The sequence below is a fragment of the Protopterus annectens genome, chromosome 9.part0, assembly GCF_019279795.1.
Source record: "Protopterus annectens isolate FY-2018-M chromosome 9.part0, PAN1.0, whole genome shotgun sequence".
Lineage (NCBI taxonomy): Eukaryota > Metazoa > Chordata > Ceratodontiformes > Protopteridae > Protopterus > Protopterus annectens.
In genome coordinates this window covers 1,194,384,176-1,194,407,233 of record NC_056743.1, presented here as the reverse complement: position 1 = coordinate 1,194,407,233, position 23,058 = coordinate 1,194,384,176, and the positions used below count along the sequence as shown (strand labels likewise).

Below are 23,058 nucleotides of genomic sequence, written 5' to 3'. Positions count from 1 at the left end.
TGAAAGCTGTTTGTATTACTTGTGCAATGGCTGCAGTACTCAAGTGGAGCCACATTTTGATTCTCTGCAGCACTCAAAAACTGCAGCTGTCATTTCTCTCAAGCCAATAAGTGGGACTTCCATCTGTGGCATCAAGACAGGTGTCCTCTATGGACACCCTTTCTCCCAAAAAGTGCAGAGTACACAAACATTCCGTAGTACTTCCTTATTCTTCACTTTTTTTGCCTAACCTGAAGAAGGTAGTTGATTTTGCTCAGAAAGTAGTGAGTCAAGAGATTGATTTCTGTGCATGCTTCACTGCTTTTACAGTTGTCTAAGTCTCGAGACATATCGCACATTAAAGCTGATGGAGAAGTCTGTCTGATTTAATGTGGTCAAAACCTGGCACTTTTACAGCTGCTCCCCTCTTTATTATTCTTTATTTGGGTAATAAGCAGGTGGCAGCCCTGTAGAAGGCAAATAAGTACACGAATCAGATGCACACCCCTTTCACGCCATTTTATGCGGAATAGGGACTCTGCTGTATTTTCTACCCAAACCTTGAACTTCAATGCTAGATTTTATGCAGTGACTTTTGACACTAAGTTCTGTGCTGAATTGGCTGTCACATGTATTGGCATCTCTCTTACTGGGTCATTGGCTGTGCCACCTGTCACTCTACAGTGCAGAGAGCACAAAGGCCTTTTGCAGCCTACTAATTACTTTAGGGCTGCAAGCCTTTGTTCTTTTATAACATTGTTGCAGTATTCTTTACCTAAGTGATGATCTGCTATGGGTAGCCCAACATCTGGCCAGTATACCAAAGCCTCTAGTTCTTCTAGACATCAAAAGCCACATGTATACTCACTGTACAAGGTGTAAGACGCACAGGTGCACACAGAACGTCTTTGCTACCAGTCTAAATGCCATTGTTTTACATTGGTCTGAAGGCCTTTCTGCTGTGCTGGTTACCAAGCCTTGTTTTCAGATAAGTGCCCTGTTGGGATTCTTCTTATTTGTCGTGGTTATGTTCATATCATCCAGAAAAAGAAAATGTCAGTGTGGTAGGCACAGTCCCCATGAGGACCTTCATGACCAGTATCTCTTGTATTTGGGTACTTCCCACAATCGTATACAGTGCTCTATTTGCCAGGCATTTGTGCCCAAGCCTCTACACAGTAGTCTCTCCTATTTCTCCATATAGTTAAGAGAACCAATGTCTGAATTTGTTGGCTCAGGGTGCTATGGCGGAATTCTTGCATCCTGAGAGCCAGCTGTTTGCCAAGAAGAAGGTCAAATTGGGTCTGATCTAGCTGCTGTCCAGCCGTACCCGGACATCTCTCTAGAGGCTGGTGAAAGCCCTGAGGACAAGTCCGGTAGTTGCTTTGGATTCCTCTGCTGCAAACTCTTCGTAGGCAGGTATGTATCTCGTTCTCGCACATTCTCTGAGGCTTTTCATATGTCTGTTCCTGATATTGAGGGACAACCTTGACTGATTATTCTGAAAGACCTTGTCTGGGGGGGGGGGGTTCCTCGCATCTTACTTTGGGGGTAGATTCCTTTGCTCACTGTTGCATTTCTCCAGGGGTCTGGCCCTCTGAGTGTTTCATGTGGACTTCCACAGAAAGAGAAAAATAAAGTATATTTCCCTGTTAAGGATCCCCAACATGAACGTCAGGATTCCAGTCGGGGTTTATTTTAATGCTTTGATGGCCTTGAAGCCTCCTCAAGTGGTCTCTGCCTGCTCCTCCCTGGTCTTCCTCTCCAGTGAAGAGACCCAGGGAATTGGACTCCTTGCATGAAGACCTGCACTCTGTAAGATTCTTTGGCTTGGTCTACTAAGTCCCTTCCACTTTGGGCTACCGTTCTGAGGAGGAAGATTATACAAGTCCAGACCTCCCCTCGGAGGAACTCTTTGGGATGCTATTGCCTTTTTGATGGATTATTTTAAGTGAGATTTTTCTCCAGTCTCTGAGATTAAAAAAAAAAAAAAGTATGAGCTCCTACAGATGGTCTTCAAAGCCATCTGCTGTTCCTCCTGTTCTGTCTGTCCTTCTGGATACCTTCTCATCAATGTCTACAGCCCCTGACTGTCAGCCCCCTGCACTTAAGAAGCCAGAATACAGGTAAATTCTGTAAAGTTCCTGGGGAGTGCAAATTTCTTTACAAATGCCTTTCTGCTGTGTCAGTCTGTCAGTCTCCTCTGACAAGCCCTCCATTAAGCTATTCCTTATAAGGATAGTAAGACTGTGGAAAGGCTGGGCACAAAAAAATTACACTGATGCCACTTTATCATTTAGGGTCATCAACGACTAGACTCTTGTGACCCATTACGTTTTGGCCTTCCTTTCTCTGGTTTCTAAGGTGGTATGGACTTCTTGACCGAGAGGGGAAGGCTTCGTTCCTTTCTCTGCTGGGCTGTTCTCAAGTTGCCCGCCACTCTGTCACATGTCATTATGATACAGCTGATGCTTCTTCCACGGCTGCTGACTTTAATTTGGTTATGAGACATTGTTGGTTTTGTCTGTAGCTTTTGCCTGATGACTTTAATGCCAAACTTTTTTAGCTGTTCCTCCTCTTCCATGTCTCGAGCAGGAACTTCAGTGATTGAGTCAGCAGTTGACTCTCAATCCAGGGCTCCCTTTTCATCCACCTCTTCCCTCTCGGGAGCTGTTCAGACTCTTCAGATGTGGGATGGGGAAAAAGACCACATCAACATTAAGAAAATGAGAGCTATTCTGCTGGCTGTTCAGGCCTTTCATCCTCTCTCCTCCCCAGGACCTCTCAAGGTGTTTACAGACAATACCATAGTGCTGTGGTATGTCAACAAACGGGGGCAAGATCTCATCTTTTCCAGTTGGCAGTCCTAGTGTTGGAACTCTCCAGTAGCAAGTTACTCTTCAGGCAGTTTACATTTGTTTACGTTAAAACATTGTGGCAGACTCTCTGAACAGGTCAATAACTTGGTCCCATTAATGGATGCTTCGCAGGGATGTGTTTCTGTGCATTGTCTATCAGTGAGGTACTCCTCAAATGGATTTTTTTTGTGCTAGAGTCCCAGGTCCTCTGGTTTGGAAGGTGGATAACCTCTCTTTCTTGGAAGAGGATGTTTCTTTATGCCTTTCCTCCCCTTCCCCTCATTCCAAAAGTCCTGTTCAAAATATAAATCCTTCCAAAACCTTGTTGGTGACTCCCTTTTGGCCACAACAACATTGGTTCCCTTTTCTTTTGCAGTTAGCCAAGGGCATTCATCACAAGTTACCTTACAGAGTGGACCTACTCACACAAGGCGAGGATCTCCTGTCATCCATTCCCACCTGTCTACTCTTCAGCTGACACCGCAGGCAGTAGTATTTTGATTCTACATAGTCACCTTTTTTTCTGAGGGTGTGCTTAGGGTGCTGTAGGTCAGGAAACCCAGTGTTAGGATATCCTACATATCCAAATGGAAGAGGTTTTCTGTTTGGTGTCTTTCTCGTAACCTGGGTCTACTTTGTGAATGTTTTGGTTTTCTCTTATCTGTGTGAACCACTCAATGCTGGGTTGGCTTAGTCTTCTGTTGAGGCCCACTTATCAGCTGTCTGTGCTTTTATGTCTGTATCACCTCCTTTTAGCTTCTAGATTTGAAACTAAACCATTTTTTAAAGGCGTCCTTCATATTGGGCATCTCAGGAAGCTTATTCCTCCTCCCTGAGAGGCTCCTTTTGAGCCTGCTGCTTCAGTTTCCTTGCAGCAGTGTTGTAAGACTGTACTTTTATTGTCCCTTACCCAAGACTGGTGTCTGAGCTACAAGGCCATATGGCTTGCCTTCCTTTTTTAGTGTTCCATAAGGACATGGTGTCCCTTCATACTAATCCTTCTTTTATGCCTAAGGTGATGAATGAGTTCTCTCTTAATCTGTGTATTCATTTGCCCACCTTTCCCTTCTTCAGTCTGTTAATGAGAAGGTGCTGCACACATTGGAAGTGCATAAACAACTCTGATTTTATTTGGATAAGACTAAGACTTTTCGTAAATCTAATCAGTTCTTTGTTTCCTTTTTCCTAGGTCTTTGACTGTATCCAAGCAAACTACTTCTTGGATTTCTAAAGCCATTTCTTTTTGTTATTTTTCTTGGTAAGAACCTTCTCCCTTCTGTCAAGGCTCATTCTACTAGTGCTGTGGCCTCTTCTGGTGCTTTTTCAATGGTTTGGATACTAACTCTGTTCTTGAGGCAACTGCTTGGAGTTCTGCGCATACATTTACCAAGCACTACCAAGTTGGGTGGAATTTCTGGAGCTAGAGCTGGTTTTGCTAGGGTCATCCTTCATGGGTTCCTAGAGAGCTGTGCTGGTTCTTCATCCTCCTGCTCTTCTTCCTGAGCTGGCACTGTCCCTATTGTAATTATTACTGCAACAGTGAAATGGGAGGACGTAGTACAGTTGTACAAGATATTGCCATAATGGTAGATGTCCTTTTCTTCACTGTTGCAGTATTCATTCATTCATTCATTCATTCACTTGCTCACTCACTCCTCCCCCTGGTCCTTTTCTCTTCTGGATGTACTGATAATCTCTCCACTCCTTGGAGTGGCATTTGTACTGTGGCTCTCAGTTCTGAGGATGGCATGTCTAGATGTCACTATTATGCCCTATGCTGCATGGGGAGCATACGTGTGATGTATGGCGTACCTTAAAGCAGCTTTAAGGTGCTGGTGTGCTGGCCGGACAATGGGTCACCCTTGTTAGCGGATCACTATTGTAATGAATACAGCAATGAAGAGAAAGAAATCTACTATTATGGTAAGCACTTGTACTTTCTGTGGAAATTGGACTGGATTCTCTGGCCTTTTAAGAAATTGAACTTCTAGTTAGAGATTAGCATGATTCTATAATAACAGTTGCAGCCTTTAAAAAGGATCTGACAACTCCTGTGTAGTGATTCGTCTGCTGTATAAGGACTTGATGACTGAGAACTGTATTAGGAGTGGGTTTGTGTCCTTCACATTCTGTTTGAGGACTAATAATGATCTAGGCCATGTGATAAATCTTTAGCAATGTTTGGTTGAAATACGCAAGATGTTCTTCGTGCTTCGTTGTTGCAGTTCTGACTACTGGATTTCCTTCTGCGAATGGCCTCTGTAGGCCCGACTGCCAGAGAAAATTCTTTCCGGCTCCCAGATGCAGTGACATGACTACTGTTTGGCATCTATTTCTGAGGTCAAGGCAAAAGGCCTGTGGCTGACCAGGTTTGTGGATGACTGTAAGTTGGATGCTGCCACTGACTTCCCAAATGATAAATTGCTTACAAGAGGGTCTCGCAGCAACTAATGGCTGGTGACAAAGTCATGGCCTCAAGTTAAATGCAAACAAATGCATCATCATACCATTCGGCAAAAACACAGCCCCTGCTGATTACCACATCAACAGCAACCCCGTAAGTACACAACCTGTGGTGAGAGACCTGGGTACTCATGTTGACAACAATCTCGCATTCGACCATCATGTAGCGTCCGTGGTAAGAAAACCCTTTTGCTTGGTTAGTCTCCCTAAGTAAAGGGTTTGTATCCAGAAAAAAGGAGGTTGCTGCCTCTCTACTTCTCCCTCATTAGACCGATATTGGAGTAGAACGCCCCATTTGGTATATATCTCTCCAAACAGCTGCACCAACTGGAAAGGCCACAGAAATACCTCAGAGAATCCTTGGCCTCCCATATCTGTCCTATGAGGACAGGTTCAAATCACTATTGCTCTACTCAGTATCGTACAGATTGATCAGTGGGTGATGTACTGCATTTAAAGTGTGTTTGCTACTGTTTTAACTGTTTTTCTGCAAACAACAAAAGTTCTAAGCTTGTTTCCCACCTTTCCTGTAACTAAACCTAGTCCAGATACAGATTTGTTGTGTCCAGGACTGTTTTGTAAGTTTGAGCCCCCCCAGACATTTCTGTGTTGGAGGCAAGCCCTCTAGCTTATCAACCACAAGAGGAGTGGTTTCTGGCCCAGAAATTGTCGTTTTATTGGCTGTTTGGGCAGTTTTTTCGTCTCTCATCTTTCTGGTTTAAAAGCCTGTGTTTATGTGGGTTTGTGCTTGTTTAAGCTCCGCAGATCCAGTTTTGTCATCCTGCAGACTACAAGAGCAACAGGAAGGAGGAAAGAGGCACTCTTAAGTGCCTCCAATTTTCGATTATTTCATAGTTTACTACTCTCTGCACTCTTGTCCATTTTTTTTTTTTTTTTTTTTTAATCTGCATTTATTTAAACAGTATTTGCCTTAATATTGCTACACACTCTTGTTTGCTAGCTTGGACTGCAATTTAAAGTGATTTTATTACTGTTCTAACTGCTTTTCTGCAAAAAAAAATTCTGGATGTGCCTTTGCTCCTTTGCAGAAGCCTTCAAATCTTCCTTCATCAATACCCCATTCGATGGTTCCGCCTTGTTCGGGCCCAAAGTTAAGGAGACGCTTACTAGGTGTGAACAAGAAGGAAAGACTGTCTGCTGTAGGAGTCCGTTTCTCCACTCCAACTAGACCGTACCCCAAAGGGCAATGAAGTGGAAAAATGTGGTTCCGAAAACCCCAAGGAGCTTTCCAGAACACACCTACGGATACTCCCTCTAGGGGGTAGAGGAGGGGTAGAAACTGAAGACGCCGTCCAAACTGCAGAGGGGGTCTGCAAAATCAGGGTGACAGGGAGCAGTTCTCTGGTAAGCCCTATCAGCATTCCTGAAAGGAAGCCCGGCCTTCCTTCTCTGGAGGTGGTCGGGGGTCGCTTGGCTTTATACCCAAACGCCTGGCTAAACATTACAACAGATTCTTGTGTAAAAAGCATCATTTTCAGAGGTTACTACATTCCCGTTACAAAACTCCCTCCCATGTGTACAAGTATTCCAGATGTTCCACCCAGTCTGTGAAAGCTAGCAGCCGTAGAGATTCACAACCTGCTAGACAAGAGTCATCCAGCCAGTCCCGGCAGACCAGATAAAATCCAGAACTTACTTGAGGTTCTTTTTAGTCCCAAAGAAAACAGGGGACTGGAGGCCCATATTAGACCTCAGCAAACTCAACACCTTCGTCAAGAAGGAAAAGTTCCAGATAGTCACGCTTCAATCGATACTTCCGTTCCTAGAAACGGGCGATTGGATGTGCTCTATAGATCTCAAGGATGCTTACTACCACATCAAAATGGCCAGATCATCCAGAGATCATTTGCGTTTCCGGCTGGGGGCCAGTCATTACCAATTCAGAGCCCTGCCCTTTGGTCTCACCACAGCCCCCAGAGTGTTCACCAAATGTATGGCAGTGGTCATGGCTCACCTGAGACGTTTAGGATTCCGGGTGTTTCCATATCTGGACAACTGGCTCTTCACCGCCACCTCCAGGCATCAACTAATCCAGGCAAGAGACTACACTATCAACCTATGTTCCCAGTTGGGCAAAACCTTAAACTTCGAAAAATCGTCATTATCACCCTTGCGGCGTATTACCTTTATAGGAGCAGAGCTAGACACCGTCAATTCAAGGATCAGGTTGCCTCCAGCATGAATCGTATCTCTAAGGAGTCAGTTGTCCATTCTACTGACCCAGAACAAAGCTCCTGCGTCCCAGATACTGAAGCTATTGGGCACAATGGCGGCCACGCTAATAACAGTCCCGTTGGGGTACATGCACATGCGGATACTCCAGTGGCTACTCTTCACACAATGGTCTTAACTGCCCTTGTCACACGAGATTCTATTAACAAACCTTTGCAAGAAGGATCTCAATTGGTGGCTGAACAGCGACCCATATAGTAGTCTGACGTCCCCTTGCTCTTCCCTAACCCACAGCCACAGTGACCACGGTTGCTTCCCTGATTGGGTGGGGGGGGCTGTTTCAGGGAAAGCCTGTCCAAGGTACTTGGTCAAGCATGGAATCACATTTGCATATAATCGTCTAGGAGCGGAGAGCGGTGTTCCTGGCATTGCAACACTTTCACGACTGACTTCCTCCAGGGACAATTGCAATTCAGAAGGACAACATGTCAGTAGTCTGGTACATCAACAAGCAAGGGGGAACCAGATCGTATCCCTTATGCCGAGAGGCCCTAAGAATTTGGCAGTGGGCTACATCCACCAGACGCTTTCTAATAACGCACATCCCGGGGTCATCCAACGTGATAGCGGACAAACTAAGCAGGGCCATCCTGTTGTCTCAAGTGGTCCCTCAAACAGGTGGCGGACAGGAATTTCCACAGATGGGGCCAGCCTTGCTGCGATCTGTTTGCATCTCCGATGAATGCCAAATGCAGCAGTTACTTTGCCCTTTATTCCCCCACCGAGGAGCAACCAGAGGGACGCGCTCGTACACGATTGGCCCCCGGGCCTTCTATATGCCTTCCCGCCAATTCCCAAATTCATACAGAAAGACAAAAGTCTGGGAAGGACTGTGATTTTTGATAGCCCCGTCAGATTTGGTTCCCCTTCCTACAGAAGTATTGAGTGGAAGAACCATGGACTTCTGGACCCAGTGCCAGACCTTCTGACTCATTCGTTGGGAGTTCTTCGTCTCTCCCTGAAACTGACAGCTTGGCTGCTCCAATTCCCATATTAGCCAGGTCTCAAGATTTGTCTCCCACGGTCCAACATATTATAGTTTCCCTTCATAAATTGTCAACCAGGAAGCTATATAACAGCAAATGGAAACGATTTGTTCACTGGGCTTCTCACCACGACATTGACCCTTATGTTGCCCCTATTCATACCATTTTAGAATTCTTGTCTTCCTTATTCTATGAGGGCGCAGCTGCTGCCACCATAAGAGTTCAATTGGCTGCAATTTCCAACTTTCATGTAGGGTTTAATGGGTCCAACATCATGTCCCACAGACTATGTAAAGCCTTTTTGAGAGACCTACCATCTCAGACCTCCTATCAGACAACCTATCTCTCCCTTTAATTTGAATCCTGTTTTATCCCAATTGATGCTTGCCCTCTTCGAACCCGCGTCATCTTGCGACTTTAAGTTTCTGTCCTGGGAAACTATATTTCTGGTAGCCATTACATCTGCGCGTAGGGTCTCCGAACTTCAAGCTTTATCTTCCAAGCCCCCATATTTGATCTTCCACCCTGACAGGGTGTCCCTTAGGACAAATCCTACCTTTCTTCCTAAGGTCTGCTCAGAAACTAACTTAAATCAGTTCATTGAGCTCCCAAACTTTTTTAGACACCATACCAACAGACTGGAATATATGTTACACAAGCTTGATGTTCACAGACAATTGAGATTCTACTTGGACAGAACGAAAGACTTCAGACAATCTGATCAACTCTTTGTCTCTTACACAGAGAACAAGAAAGGTTCTGCGGTGTCAAAAATCACATTATCCAAGTGGCTTTCTGACTGCATTAAATTCATTTACTCCTCCACTAACCAGCCATTACCGAATGTCAAAGCCCATTCTACCTGGTCTGTTTCTACGTCTTTAGTTCATGCAGCTAGTTTACCCTTGGATACCATTTGTGCAGCTGCCACATGATCAAAACCTCACACGTTTATTACTCATTACAAAGTGGACAGGGCTTCCTTTGGTTCCACTGTGCTCAGGAATGTTCTCCCTTGAGCCACCCACGATTAGGGTGCTTGGGACGCTACCCACGTGTAAGAACAAAACGGCGAGATAGAACAACTTCACATAAAGAAGTTGTGTCCTTACCCTAATGTTCCATAGGAGTTGTTCATCTCGCCTTTTTGTTCCTGCATTCCCTCCCACCTTTCCCCTCCTGTTGAGAAAGATGGTTGCCTTGGTGGATTGGTCGGTCTTGTCAGCCTGTCTTCTTAGGACAGACTGTTTGTTTTTTTTCCTTTCTGCATCTATAAGTACCTAGATAGGTAGGTACTGTAGTGTTTTCTTCCTTTTTAAGCTGTCTTCGGGTGCAGCGTACTAGATCTGGGGGTTTACAGTAGAGCATCATGGGATATACACTAGGTCTCGAGCTTCTCTGAGAGTTTGAGCTTGAAACGCGGCCGACTCGGAGCCAAGGGATCGGCTCCGAACCCACATGTAAGAACAAAAAGGCGAGATTAGCAACTCACATGTAACGTTATGCTAAGGACATAACTTCATTTTTCATATGCTCAAGTATCAACAACATGTTATGGGATTGCTGAAGCAGAAAATAAAGAATTGCAGGAATTATTGCATGCAGCTGAACAAGTTGGAAAGCATACTTTGCAATGTGGTTTTGATTCCTTAGAGGCTTCCTGCAGGGCCGCAGTTACTGGATCTGTGATTAGGAGGCATGCCTGGCTAAAAGAGCAAAATTTGCCTGATCATGTTAAAGCTAAATTACGGGATGCACCTTTCTGTTTGGTATTAAGGCAGAAGAAGTTTTTAAAGAAAATGGAAGCCAAAGCTAAGTCAATGCAAATTGTAAAATACTTCAAGTGCAGCCACCAAGATTCAGTAGACACTCGCCTACAAAAAATTGGTCCTTTCCTGTGTCCGACAGAGCTCAAAGGGGCAAATCCAGACGACCTAAAGGTTCTAGATGCCAGACACAAGATTCTTACAGGTCAAAGCAATGGTGTGCTTCTACCTCCAAATCTGGAGGAGATAAAGCGCAACCCTACAGAAAACAGTCCCAGTGACTTCCCTCTGCCATCACCTTTTGGCAGCATCCTTAGGGGGAAAATTAGCAATTAATAACCCAGGGCAAGTGGATGCTAAACATAGTATCACAGGGAATACAGATTCCATTTCCATACTCTGCCAATGGCAAACGGTTGGCCGGATCTGCCAAAAAATCAATGGGCAGAGGCACAGAAGCAGGTTACGTCCCTCATGGATATGGGGGCTATTCAGCCAGTACCAGAACAGGAAAAAGGACACGGTTTTTACTCGAGACTGTTCTTGGTACCCAGAAAGGACAAGGCCTGGAGGCCAATACTGGATTTATCAATTTTGAACACATTCCAAAATTCAAAATGCTAACATTGCTGCAGCTTCTGCCCATGCTGGGCAAGAATGCTTGGCTGGTGACTTTAGACCTAAAAGAGGCATAACTGCATGTCCCAATAAGGGAATCGTGCAGGAGATACCTCCGTTTCAAGGCTGGCTTAATGCATTACCAATTCTCTGCATTGCCCTTTGGCTTATCTACTGCGCCCAGGGTCTTTACAAAGTACCTGGCACCAGTAATTGCTTTTTGCAGATAAAGACTTATTAAAATATATCCTTACTTGGACGGCTGTCTCATTCAAGCAGAGAACAAGGACATTCTTCTTCAGCATGTGGCATTTGTGAAAAGGCTTCTAACATGCCTAGGGTATACAATAAACGAAAAGAAATCACAACTGGTACCCTCTCAAAATAAAACATTCCTGGGTGCAAGCTTGAATACAACTGCCCAGATGGCTTTCCTCACGCCAGACAAACAAAGGCTACTGACTACTTACTTCAAACTGATGGCAAACCCCCCCCCCCCCTAGTTATCTGCAGGACAAACTCTGCAGACTTTGGGGTTCATGGCATCCTGCATTCTGTTGATTCCATATGCAAGACTGCATATGAGGAAACTTCAGTGGTACCTAAAAAGTTTATGGAGTCCACATTGTCACAGTATGTAAACAATGATTCCTCTTATTCCCTGCCTACAACAGGAGTTTCTATGGTGGGCAAAGGCATGTCACCAAAACATGGGACGTCCCTTCACTCTACCCCCTCCCAGTCAAACCTTGACAGACTCATCAGATTATGCATGGGGGGCCCACCTGGCGGGGAGATGCATTCAGGGTCAAAATAAATGCATCTGCATATCAACCAAAAAGAGATGCTAGCTGTTCAAAATGCCCTGACAGCCTTCAAGGACTTACTTCATTCAGGACAACTACTGATAAATACGGACAACACCACGATTATGTGTATATAAACAAGCAGGGGGGCACGCATTCATACCCCTTTGCAGACTAACCATGGCACTGTGGGACAGCTTTGACTTACCAAGTACATCTACAAGCTCAATTCCTGCCAGCAAAACAAAGTACTCTGGCAGACGACTTAAGCAGAAACCTTATGGACCCTCAAGTGGAAACTAGATCCATAAGTCTTCAGCATGATAAAGAAATGAGGAGGCCGGATATAGATCTGTTTGCCTCTCCTCAAAATTATCAATTGAAAAAATTCTGCACAAGGACTTATCCCAGACAAGCATGGAAAGTGGAAGTCCTATCCTTCAGTTGGAAAAACCTATCAGTTTATGCCTTTCCTCCTCCGCCTCTTCTACCCAAGGTCCTCCTAAAAGTCAGACCAGAGAAGCCAAACATGATACTAATTGCTCCGGACTGGCCACGCCAATAATTGCTCCGGACTGGCCACGCCAATACTGGTACCCAATCCTAAGGACCTTGTCTCCATACCCAGCTTGGACCTTACCTCAAAGACCTCAGTTACTGTCCCAGCAAGACAGTCAGATCCTGCACAATCGGTTCCAAACACGGAACCTGGCAGCATGGCTGATCATGTAGTTATACAAACACCTCTCAGTAAAGCTGTGATGGATGTCATTTTGGAAGCCAGAAGGCCTCGTACTAGAAAATCTTATGCTGATTAAATGGAAGAGAATCTGTGCTTGGAATCGAGCACAAGGAACTGATACAGCAGAGCCAACTATTCCTCTGATATTACAATACTTGATTGAGATGCTTGACAAAGGCCTATCTTTCTCATGAATAAAAATCCATGCCTCTGCCATATGTATGTATGTGTGTGTCTATGTCTATATATATATATATATATATATATATATATATATATATATATATATATATATAAAATAAATAGCAAATACACCACATAGGTTGTAGAAGATAATCCACCAAAAAGCCAAATAAACGTGTAAAACAAAAAGAACCACGACAAATGCAGCAATAAGAGGCAAATATAAGATAATACAAAGACCATTATCTTATATTTGCCTCTTATTGCTGCATTTGTCGTGGTTCAGGTTGTAGAAGATAGTGATGTATGTATGTAATGTATGTCTGTCTACCTTTTTGGGGGCACCTGACATCTGGGGCAAGAAAAACTAAAGAAAATGGCGTTGGCTGCTTGTTTTATACCCCTGAGATGTCATGGAAGAAGAGACTGCAACTGACGCAGGACACAAGACTTTGGAATTCAGGCCGACTGAGGGCAACCTGCCAGCAGATTACCCAAATGTAATGACTGCAACAGTGACTACACTGTAACATCTACATTTATGGCAAGTGTACACAGCTGTACTTTCTCTGCTTGACTTACAAAGCCATGTTTGACCCAGCCCTACTTGAAGTGCTACACCTAAAGAAAACCCCATCCCCCATGCCACATGCTCCAGAGATCACAACCTCATTACCACAATTAACAGTACATGCCTGAGGGACAGGTTCATCTCCCAAAGACTGCCCATACTCTGGAATAAGCTTCCCATTCTTGTCAAGCAGAGCACCTCACTAGCCCTCTTCAAGAGAAATCTTGACGAGTGGATGGGTAACAGAAAGCTCACTCCAGTTACCCTACTGGATATGGGCAGTGTGAACTAACATTGGGTTGCGCAGTGCCTGGGCAATTTTTTTGGGCTAGGTTTCCGCAAGTCTAACTCCTCCCGCATTACCCAATGGAAAGGCCTGAAACTAATGTGTGACATCTACAAAACCTGCTGGAGATATAAGTTTGTCTCAAAGAGGCTGCCCCATCTCTGGAATAGACTTCCATTCACATCAGAGTACCTCGCTGACCCTTTTCAAAAGCAACCTTGATGACTGGATGGGAAACCACAAATTTTGTCCCAGGAGTTCCACCTGTGTCCCTCATTGACAGGGGTGACAGGTGCTGACTGATTTCTTTTTTGGGGATAAACGCTTGGCTAGGCTTGTAAGGACCCCGGGGCCATTAGCCTTGTAACCTCCTATGAACTGGTCCCCGCAGCTCAACACAGGGAAAGAATTCTAGTCCATGCTCTTCTGGTTCCCAGAAAGGAAGGTTCCTGGAGCCCCAGTTTGGATCTGTCCAAGCTCAATTGGTTCCTCCTAGTGCCAAAGTTCAGAATGTTAACTTTTCAAAAGCTACTACCCATGATATCCTCCCAGGCCTTTATGACCTCTCTAGACCTAAAGATGCTTACCTGCGTGTTCCTATTCAGGGGTCCCACAGAAGATTTGCACGCATCAGGACAAGATCCAGTCAACATAAATTTTCTGCACTGTCCTTGTGCTTATCTACTGTGCCAAGAATGTTCACAAAGTGCCTGGCACCAGCAGTAGCTTTTTTCAGGACCCGGGGTATCCAAATCTTTCCATACCTAGACAACTGCCTCATACTGTCCACAGATCAGGCAAAACACCTCAATGACCTGAAATTCACCCATGACCTTTTCTTTTCCCTGGGATTCACAGTGAACCTCCAGAAATTTAACACTTCACCAGCCCAAAAAATTGTTTGCCTGGGGCCCTTCTGGACTTCTCTCTACAAAAAAGCATTCCTCCCTTCTGAGAGTCTCCTTTTTGTCGGATTATTTCCACAGAATACAGTTGAGCGATTACATCTTGGCAAGGGAAATCCTGCAAACTCTGGAATACATGGCTTCATGTATCCTCATGGTTCCCCTTGCCAGGCTACACGTGTGGAAGCTCCAGTGGTACGTCAGAAATGTATGATGCCAGAGCTCCCAGCCCATAGAGACCCAGATTCTCCTGATCTCTTGCCTTAAACAAGAGTTTGCATGGTGGGTGCAGCCTTGCTCACAGAGTCGGGGTCTCCCCTTCAAATTCTCACCACACTGTCAAACCCTAACCACAGATACCTCAGAGATGGCCTAGGGGGCTCACTTCAAACTTCTGAACCCAAGGAAAGTGGGATTTCAGATCCCAGGACAGACTCATCAACTGGAAGGAACTTGTGGCGGTACTGAAGGCCCTGCTAGCCTTCAGGGAAATATGGACACCAGGTCTCATGCTAATACAGAGAGAGTACCGCTGTAATGTGGTACTGAGACAGGGAAGGACGCATTCCTGTCCTCTGTGCCGTCTAGCAATGAGAGTCTGGAAAACTGCACATTCCATGGGACTGCACCTCCTAGCACAATACCTACCAGGAGTTCAAAACACCCTGGTAGACCATCTCAGCAGAAGTCTGATGGGCCCTCATGAGTGGCATCTGTATCCAGAGATTGTTTTACCCAAACTGAGGACTTCCACAGGTGGACCTCTTTGCATCGGAGGAAAACGCACACCTGCAAAAAGCCTGCACGTAAACAGACAAGAGATGGCCTGGAAAATTGATGCCTTCCAGTGGACTCAACTCCATTTATTCCTCCCATTTCCTTTCTGCCTCTTGTCTTCCTCAAAATAAGGGAAGAGGGCTCAAGAGCAATACTGATAGTTCAAAACTAGCCCAGACAACATTGGTATCCCCTCCTTCTCAAGCTCACCAACCAGAACCCACGGTTACTACCTCAGATGGTAGACCACCTCACCCAGAATGGGGAAAAAGTGGTCCATCCCACCCTGCAGTCCCTCCAGCCTTGCAGTTCGGATGATCCCACAACACCTAACAGCGGTACTACCCAAAGTCAACTAGTGCTAGACATCCTCAAAGAATCTAGAAGGCCTAACACTAGGAAATCTTACCTAAGTGGAAAATATTCTCTATTTTGTGCAAAGACCACCACCTAGATCACAATCGGCCCATATTTCCAACATCCTGGAATACGTGACTGGGCTGCTGAATCTGGGACTGTCATTCATCCACTAAAATCCATGCTCCTGCCATCTCTGCATACGTGCTTTCTCATCCCCTCAAGACCATTTCTTAGGGGAGTAACTCGCATTAGATCCCGCAGAAGGAAACCTATCTTGAGACCTTCTCTTTGTGCTAGAGAAGATGACCTTGTCCCCTTTTGAGCCAGCAGCCTCTGCTGACCTAAAGTTTTTGACCTGGAAAACCGCACTGTTTCTGGCCATCACTTCAGCCAGGAGAGTTTGGGTTGCAGGCCCTCATGGGAGTGGAACCTCTTCTCATCTTCCACTGGGATAAGGTTCCTCTCAGGACCAACCCCTCCTTTATGCTGAAGGTGGCCTCTGACACCTCTCTGAACCAGACCATTCATTTCCCTTTCTTCTTTCCCAACCCTCAAAACAAAAGGGAGAGAATTCTGCATTCCTTGGATGTGCACAGACTGCTAAGTTTATATCTGGACGGGACAAGACTAAAACGTTGAAGACTGAACAGCTGTTAATTACCTTTGCCCCTGGCTCAGAAGGCAAAACATTTACAAATGGATTTCCCATTGCATCTCCTTTTGTTACAGTTCTCGTGGCAACGTACCTCCCAGTAGGGATCAGTTCACATTCCCCCAGGGCAACCGCAACCTCTGCTGCCTTCATTAAGGGTGTGCCACCAAGGATATTGAAGCTGCCACCTAGTCCTCGGTGCATACCTTCCTCTGACACTACAGCTTGTCAGCCTTCTACAAGTCTAATGCAGACTTTGGCACTGCAGTCCTGAAGGGCATCCTCTCTTCTGCTTGGGCTCCTTCCTCCCTCCTTTTAATGCTTTGGGAATCTTCCCAATAGTTAGGACTGCAACAGTGAAACACGAAGAACATAGTACAGTTGTGTACACTTACCATAAATGTAGATGTTCAAGTGTATTCACTGATGGTCTTTTTTTCCCCTCCCTCCTGCCCCCTTAGCCTACTATGTAGGCTTCTTTCTGTCGTCCTACAACTCTGCCAAGGGACCCTTCTAGGCTCCCTTGCTCTGTCAGGATATTCATCGTGCATATAGCTGCAGTCATTACAGATGGGTTATCCTGCTGTCAGCCGAATTCCAAAGTCTAGGTCTGGCGTCGGTTGTCGTCGCTTCTTCCCTGACGTCAGTGCGGCAGGGGTACAAAAGAGGCAGCCGACACCATTTTCTTTAGTCTTTCTTGACGCACGGTGCCCGAAGCAGAAGCAGTTCGCAAGTGCCAGTCGGCCAGCTCCTGAGATTTACAAAAGTATTTCAGCTGAAGTCTTCTTGAAAGCTAAGTACCCCGTTGGGGAAACTTTTTTTTTTTGCCTCAGACCGATGTCAGACAAAGTTAATAATTGCATTTCTTGTATGAAGCAAATACCACATAAGGATTTCCACTCTTTCTGTATTACCTTGCTTAGGCCCAGGCCACGATGTCTCGGCCTGCCGTTTTTGTGCTAGATTCAACAAGCCCACTATTAAGAGCCGGGCGGAGTTCGCCCTTCATTATTTTGGCAAAAAATTTAATTTGTATCATGTTGTCGGATACTCCGACTCCAGTTTTGAGCAAAAGACGCAAAGATAAGGACTGACATCCGAGGTCCGCACCGACTACTGAGACCACGCTTAGGCTGACTACCGGTTCTCAACGAGGCGCCTACACAGCCCCTGAGTACCGATGATACGGCATTACCGGTGACTTCAGTACCCGAGGTCGCAGGCTCCTCGGTCCCCATTCCTACTGCAGGTACCGACGCCACTCATGGCGGGGAAACTCAGAATTTAGACAGGCCTGCCATTTCTCAAGGTGTCTTCAGGCCTTCCTCCTTCTCTATTAAAGCTTTCACTAAATCTAAAGCGGCCATGAAAACCAAAAAACAGGGTCCTCAGACCTCCTCTCAAGGCCCCATGCCTAAAAAGCAGATGCTTAAAATGGCTGAGGATTTGATTACTCTTATCAGGGGTTCTCAACCCCCCCTCTGACAAAAGACCCAGATTAGAGGAAGACTACCCTTCCTCAGATCAAGCTCCTATTACCTCAGAACACTCTGAGGACCAGGATTACACCTATTCACCTTTTGAAGACTCTGATGCTGAGGAGTCTATTCCCTCACCCCCCCCCCCCCGAGGACTACTCTTTTGGGGAAACCCTGCATACATTGAGGGAACACTTTCACTGGGAAGGCCAAAATTACTCAGATTCCAAGAAAAGGCTCAGGGAATTTCTTCTGCTCCCCCAGCATAGGCCCCTGGCTATCCCTCCTGTTTTAGATATATTGGATGATGTGTACACAGAAGCCAGCCTTAATCCAGATTCTTTGCCTCCAGCTCCTGTTGAACCAGACTGGTATTACCGGGTTCCTGATTCTCACCAGTTCCTATATAAAAGCCATACTGCTGACCCAGAAACTATTTCACAGGGTCCCAAGGGAATTAAGGCCTCTACTGCTAAAAACCCATTACCTTCAGAGAGAGATTCCAGAGCTTTAGAAAGGTGGGGGGAAAAAGGTGTATACCTCGGCCACTTTAACCATGAGGGCATTAAACTGTCAATTCCATATGTTAAAGTATCAACAGTTTTTGTTATCTCAGTTGCGGGAATGTCCTTCATGGATGCATCTGCAGTCATAACAACTGGGTTGTCCTGTCGTCAGGCAGCCCTTCGGTCGGCCGGATTCCAAAGTCCGGGTCTGGCTTCGGCTGATGTCGCACTTCACCCGACGTCATCTCTGCTGGTCTTCGGGTATAAAGGCATCAGCCGACGCCATTTTCCTCAGTCTTTCTTGCCGCGTGGCTCAAGCAGAAGCTGTTCGCAAGTGCCGGTCAGTCAGATCCAGAGATTACTACTACCGAATACTACTTCAAGACTTCTAAAGCTGGCACCAGCTGGGGACTCTTTCTTGCCTCAGCCGATGTCAGAAAAAGTCAATAACTGTTTAACTTGTGGGAAACAAATACCTCATAAAGATTTCCACTGCAGTTTGCCTTGTTTAGGCCCAGACCACGACGTAGCAGCCTGTTCAGCCTGTGCTCATTCAACCATAACGCTAGGCCGGTCGGAGTTTGCTGAACAGTTTTTCGGTTCAGATTTTAAGACATTATGCCGCCGAATCCTCCGACTACCCAAATTGTTAAAAACGAAAGAAGACCGACACTTTCATGTCCGCGGTTTCGCCGAAACCATGGTTAAGAAATCATGAGTGTCTCGTTTCGCCGAAACCGAAAACTGATCAAAGCACAGCTGAATCAATGACTACTACTGAGGTTCCTGCTACCTTACTTGAATCGGCCTCAGAAATCTTACCTACAACAGTGGTTACTAGTGACTTATCAGACACCATCCCTTTGGATGTCTCTACCCCAGCACGTGGTGCTGCTAGGCCTCCTGCAGCCATGTCTATTAAGGCCTTTGCCAGGGCTAAAGCAGCCAAATCTACTAAATCAGTGCCTGTTAAACCCTATTCCTTCTCAAAGGGAAGCCAGGTCTTTAGACAGATGGGGCAAAAAGGTTTACACCTCCGCTACTCTCTCAGCTAGAGCTTTAAACTGTCAGTTTCACATGATACAATACCAAGAGTTTATGCTTGATCAGTTAACTAAAAAGCTATCCTCTGATGACTCTATAGATAAGAAATATGTATTAGAAATGGTAAATAACATACAACAGGTTAGTAACCATTCCTTAAAATGTGGCTATGATGCACTGGAGGCTTCATTTAGATCAGCCATGACTGGCACAGTGATAAGAAGACATGCATGGCTGAAGGAACAGGTCTTACCGGATCATGTTAAAGCTAAGTTATTAGATGCACCTATGGATAAGGCCAGTTTGTTTGGTACACTCTGTACAAACGGTTAAAGATTTCTTGCAGGTTCAGCCCCCAAGGTTTAGCAGGAACTGGCCTGCCAAAAATTGGTCCTTTCCTGACTCCACAAGATCCCAAAGGGGCAGGAATAGACGTTCCAGAGGCAGAAATCAATCCAGAGGGGGTGCCTACAGAGGACGACAGTGGCAAGGTAATAACAGAGGCACAGACACGGCCACTACCACTACAACAGCACAGTGACTTGATTCTAACTCCGCCTACCAGGGAACAAATAGCAGCACCATTAGGCAGAAAATTAACCTTATTTTCGAAGAACTGGCACTATATCACAAAAGACAAGTGGATTTTGCAAACCATAGACCAAGGATACCGGTTCCACTTCCACACTTTACCAGTCAAAAGAGGAATGCCAAACCTGCCTCCAAATCAAAAAACAGAAGCTCTACAGCAGATAATGCAACTAACAAAGATGAGAGCTGTGGAAAGAGTGCCAATAACAGAACAAGGCAAAGGATTCTACTCCAGACTATTCCTAGTTCCAAGAAAGGAAAAAAGTTGGAGACCTATTCTCTACCTGTCCACCTTAAATACATACATCATTGTCCCAAAATTCAAAATGCTGACCCTACAGCAACTTCTTCCCATGCTGGGCAAGGAGTGTTGGCTGGTAACTCTAGATCTCAAGGAGGCATACCTGCACGTCCCCATTCGACCAATTTGCAGAAGATACCTCAGATTTCTTGCAGGATCAGAGCACTATCAATTCTCAGCATTGCCCTTTGGCTTATCTACTGCCCAGAGTATTCACAAAATGCCTGGCATCAGTAATCGCCACTGCAGACTACAGGAATCCAAATTTATCCATACCTGGACGACTGCCTGCTACAAGGGACAACAAAAGCAAGCTGACAACAGATTTACAAAGGGTCATTTACTTGCTACAAGCACTGGGATACACAGTCAATTTACAAAAGTCAAGGCTGATACCATCCCAAACAAGGACATTCTTGGGCGGAATTGGACACAGTAAAACAAATGGCATTCCTAACTGCAGAAAACAAAAGAACTCCCTCTTTACTTCTTGGCACTAACAAGACAGAACAAGCTAACAGCAAGAAAAGTTCTACAGGCCTTGGGCTTCATGGCATCCTGCATAATCTTGGTTCCACATGCCAGACTACATATGAGAAAACTACAGTGGTACCTAAAGAATTTATGGTCCCAACACAGGCACAGCCTAGAAGCAGAAATTCCACTAATCCCATGCCTAAAACAGGAGTTCCTATGGTGGGCTCAAGCATGCCAGTCAAACCCAGGCCTACCCTTTCACAACTATCAAGCAAGCCAAACCATCACAACAGACGCCTCAGACCTAGGATGGGGGGCTCACATGCTGGACAAATGCGTACAAGGATTGTGGACGCAGGACCAGCTCCACCTGCACATCAACCTAAAAGAAATGCTGGCAGTAAAACTGGCAATCCAAAAATTCAGGCCATTTGATGATAAGGACAGACAACACCACAGTCATGTGGTACATCAACAAACAAACAGGGAGGCACTCATTCATACCCCCTATGCAGAATGACTTTGGACCTTTGGAACCTGGCACTCAGCTACAACATCCAGTTACAGGCAATATTTGTACCAGGAAAGGAGAATACTCTAGCAGACATGTTAAGCAGAACCACCTCGGATGCTCACGAATGGATGCTACACCCGGACATCTTCAAGACCATCTCAAAGAAATGGGGAATGCCACAGATAGATCTATTCGCTTCCCCTCTCAATCACCAGCTCAAAAAATTCTGCACAAGGACATTCCACCCACTTGCATGGAAGGTGGACTCGCTCTCCTTCAGCTGGAAAGGTCTGACAGCATATGCATTCCCACCTCTTCCCTTGATGCACAAGGTATTACTAAAAATCAAGGAGGAACGCCCAAGGATAACCCTGATAGCTCCAAACTGGCCAAGACAACACTGGTACCCATTGCTGAGGAGCATGTCTCGGGACAAAATGTGGTCAATACCCCTGATGCCTTTGATGTTAACTCAGAACAACTACAGCATCATGCATCCAAACCTAAAAACGTTGCAACTGACTGCATGGAACATCACATAGCAGCAACTAATCCAGAACTTTCCCAAAGGGTTAAAGACATTATCCTTGAAGCCCGCAGACCTTCAACAAGAAGGAACTATGCAGGAAAATGGAAAAGGTTTGTCATTTGGAGTGCTGAAAGAGGAAAAGATGTGTCAATATAGATATTGCTAACATTCTGGAGTATTTGGCAGAGCTTCTACATACAGGCCTGTCCTATTCCTCCATCAAGATACATGCATCAGCTATTTCAGCAGAATACAGCTTTGATCCACCTGTCTTTTCACATCCTTTACTCAGGCAGTTCCTCAGAGGGATCAAGAATGTAAAACCTCCTAGGAAACCACCATTGCCAGCTTGGGATTTGAACTTTGTGCTAGAAAAGTTGACACTGCACCTTTTGAACCAGCAGCAACAGCAGACCTGCAGCATCTATCGTGGAAAACTGCTTTCCTACTGGCAATAACCTCAGCAAGGAGGGTTTCTGAACTTCAGGCCCTAATGGCAGTACAACCCTTCCTAATCTTCCACCAAGATAGTGTCCATGAGGACTAATCCTACATTTATGCCTAAGGTGGTATCCAGAGTGTCTTTAAACCAGGCAATCCACCTACCTACCTTCTTCCCAAACCCACAAAACAGAGGGAAAGAATGCTGCATACCTTGGATGTACATAGACAGCTACGCTTACTACCTGGACAGAACAAAAGTAACAGAAAAACTGACCAGCTTTTGTAGCCTATGCAACAGGAAGGGAAGGAAAAGCGATTTCCAAACAGACAATCTCCAAATGGATAGGAAATTGCATACGATTCTGTTACTCCTTTCATGGAAAACCAATTCCACAGAACATAAGGCCTCATTCTACAAGGGCAACAGCCACTACCACAGCCTTCTTACGAGGAGTGGCAACCAAGGACATTATTGAGGCGGCTACTTGGACCTCCGTGCATACATTTGCCAAGCATTATAATTTACCTCTGTATTCCAGATCCCGAGCAGGGTTTGCCACTGCTGTACTGCAAGGGATCCTAAACACACCATAATCTATTCTTCCTCCTCCCTAGTTGGCTATGGTATTCTACCCAGTTAGTTATGACTGCAGATGCATCCATGAAGGACATAGTACAGTTTTGTACCTACCATAAATGTAGATGTCCGAACTGGATAGCATCTGCAGTCAGGATTACCCCTCCTTCCCCTCTGTGGTACTCCTATGGTATTTACCCTCCTAATAGCTAGCTGGCGGGGAGTCTCTTATGGTGTATTTGTTTGTATATATGTACATACATGCTTATTTTTGTGTTTGCCTTCTATCTTTTGGAAACATTGGCATTTACCCAAAATTTAGCCTTCCAAGAGGGCAACTGGCATCTGGGGCAAGAAACACTGAGGAAAATGGCGTCGGCTGATGCCTTTAT

General features: G+C 45.4%; 1 protein-coding gene across 1 annotated transcript in view; it reads left to right on the top strand.

The window, feature by feature from the left end:
• Positions 1–23,058, top strand: part of ZDHHC5 (zinc finger DHHC-type palmitoyltransferase 5) — a 1,362,456-nt gene that overhangs the window by 26,782 nt on the left and 1,312,616 nt on the right. The window lies entirely within an intron of this gene.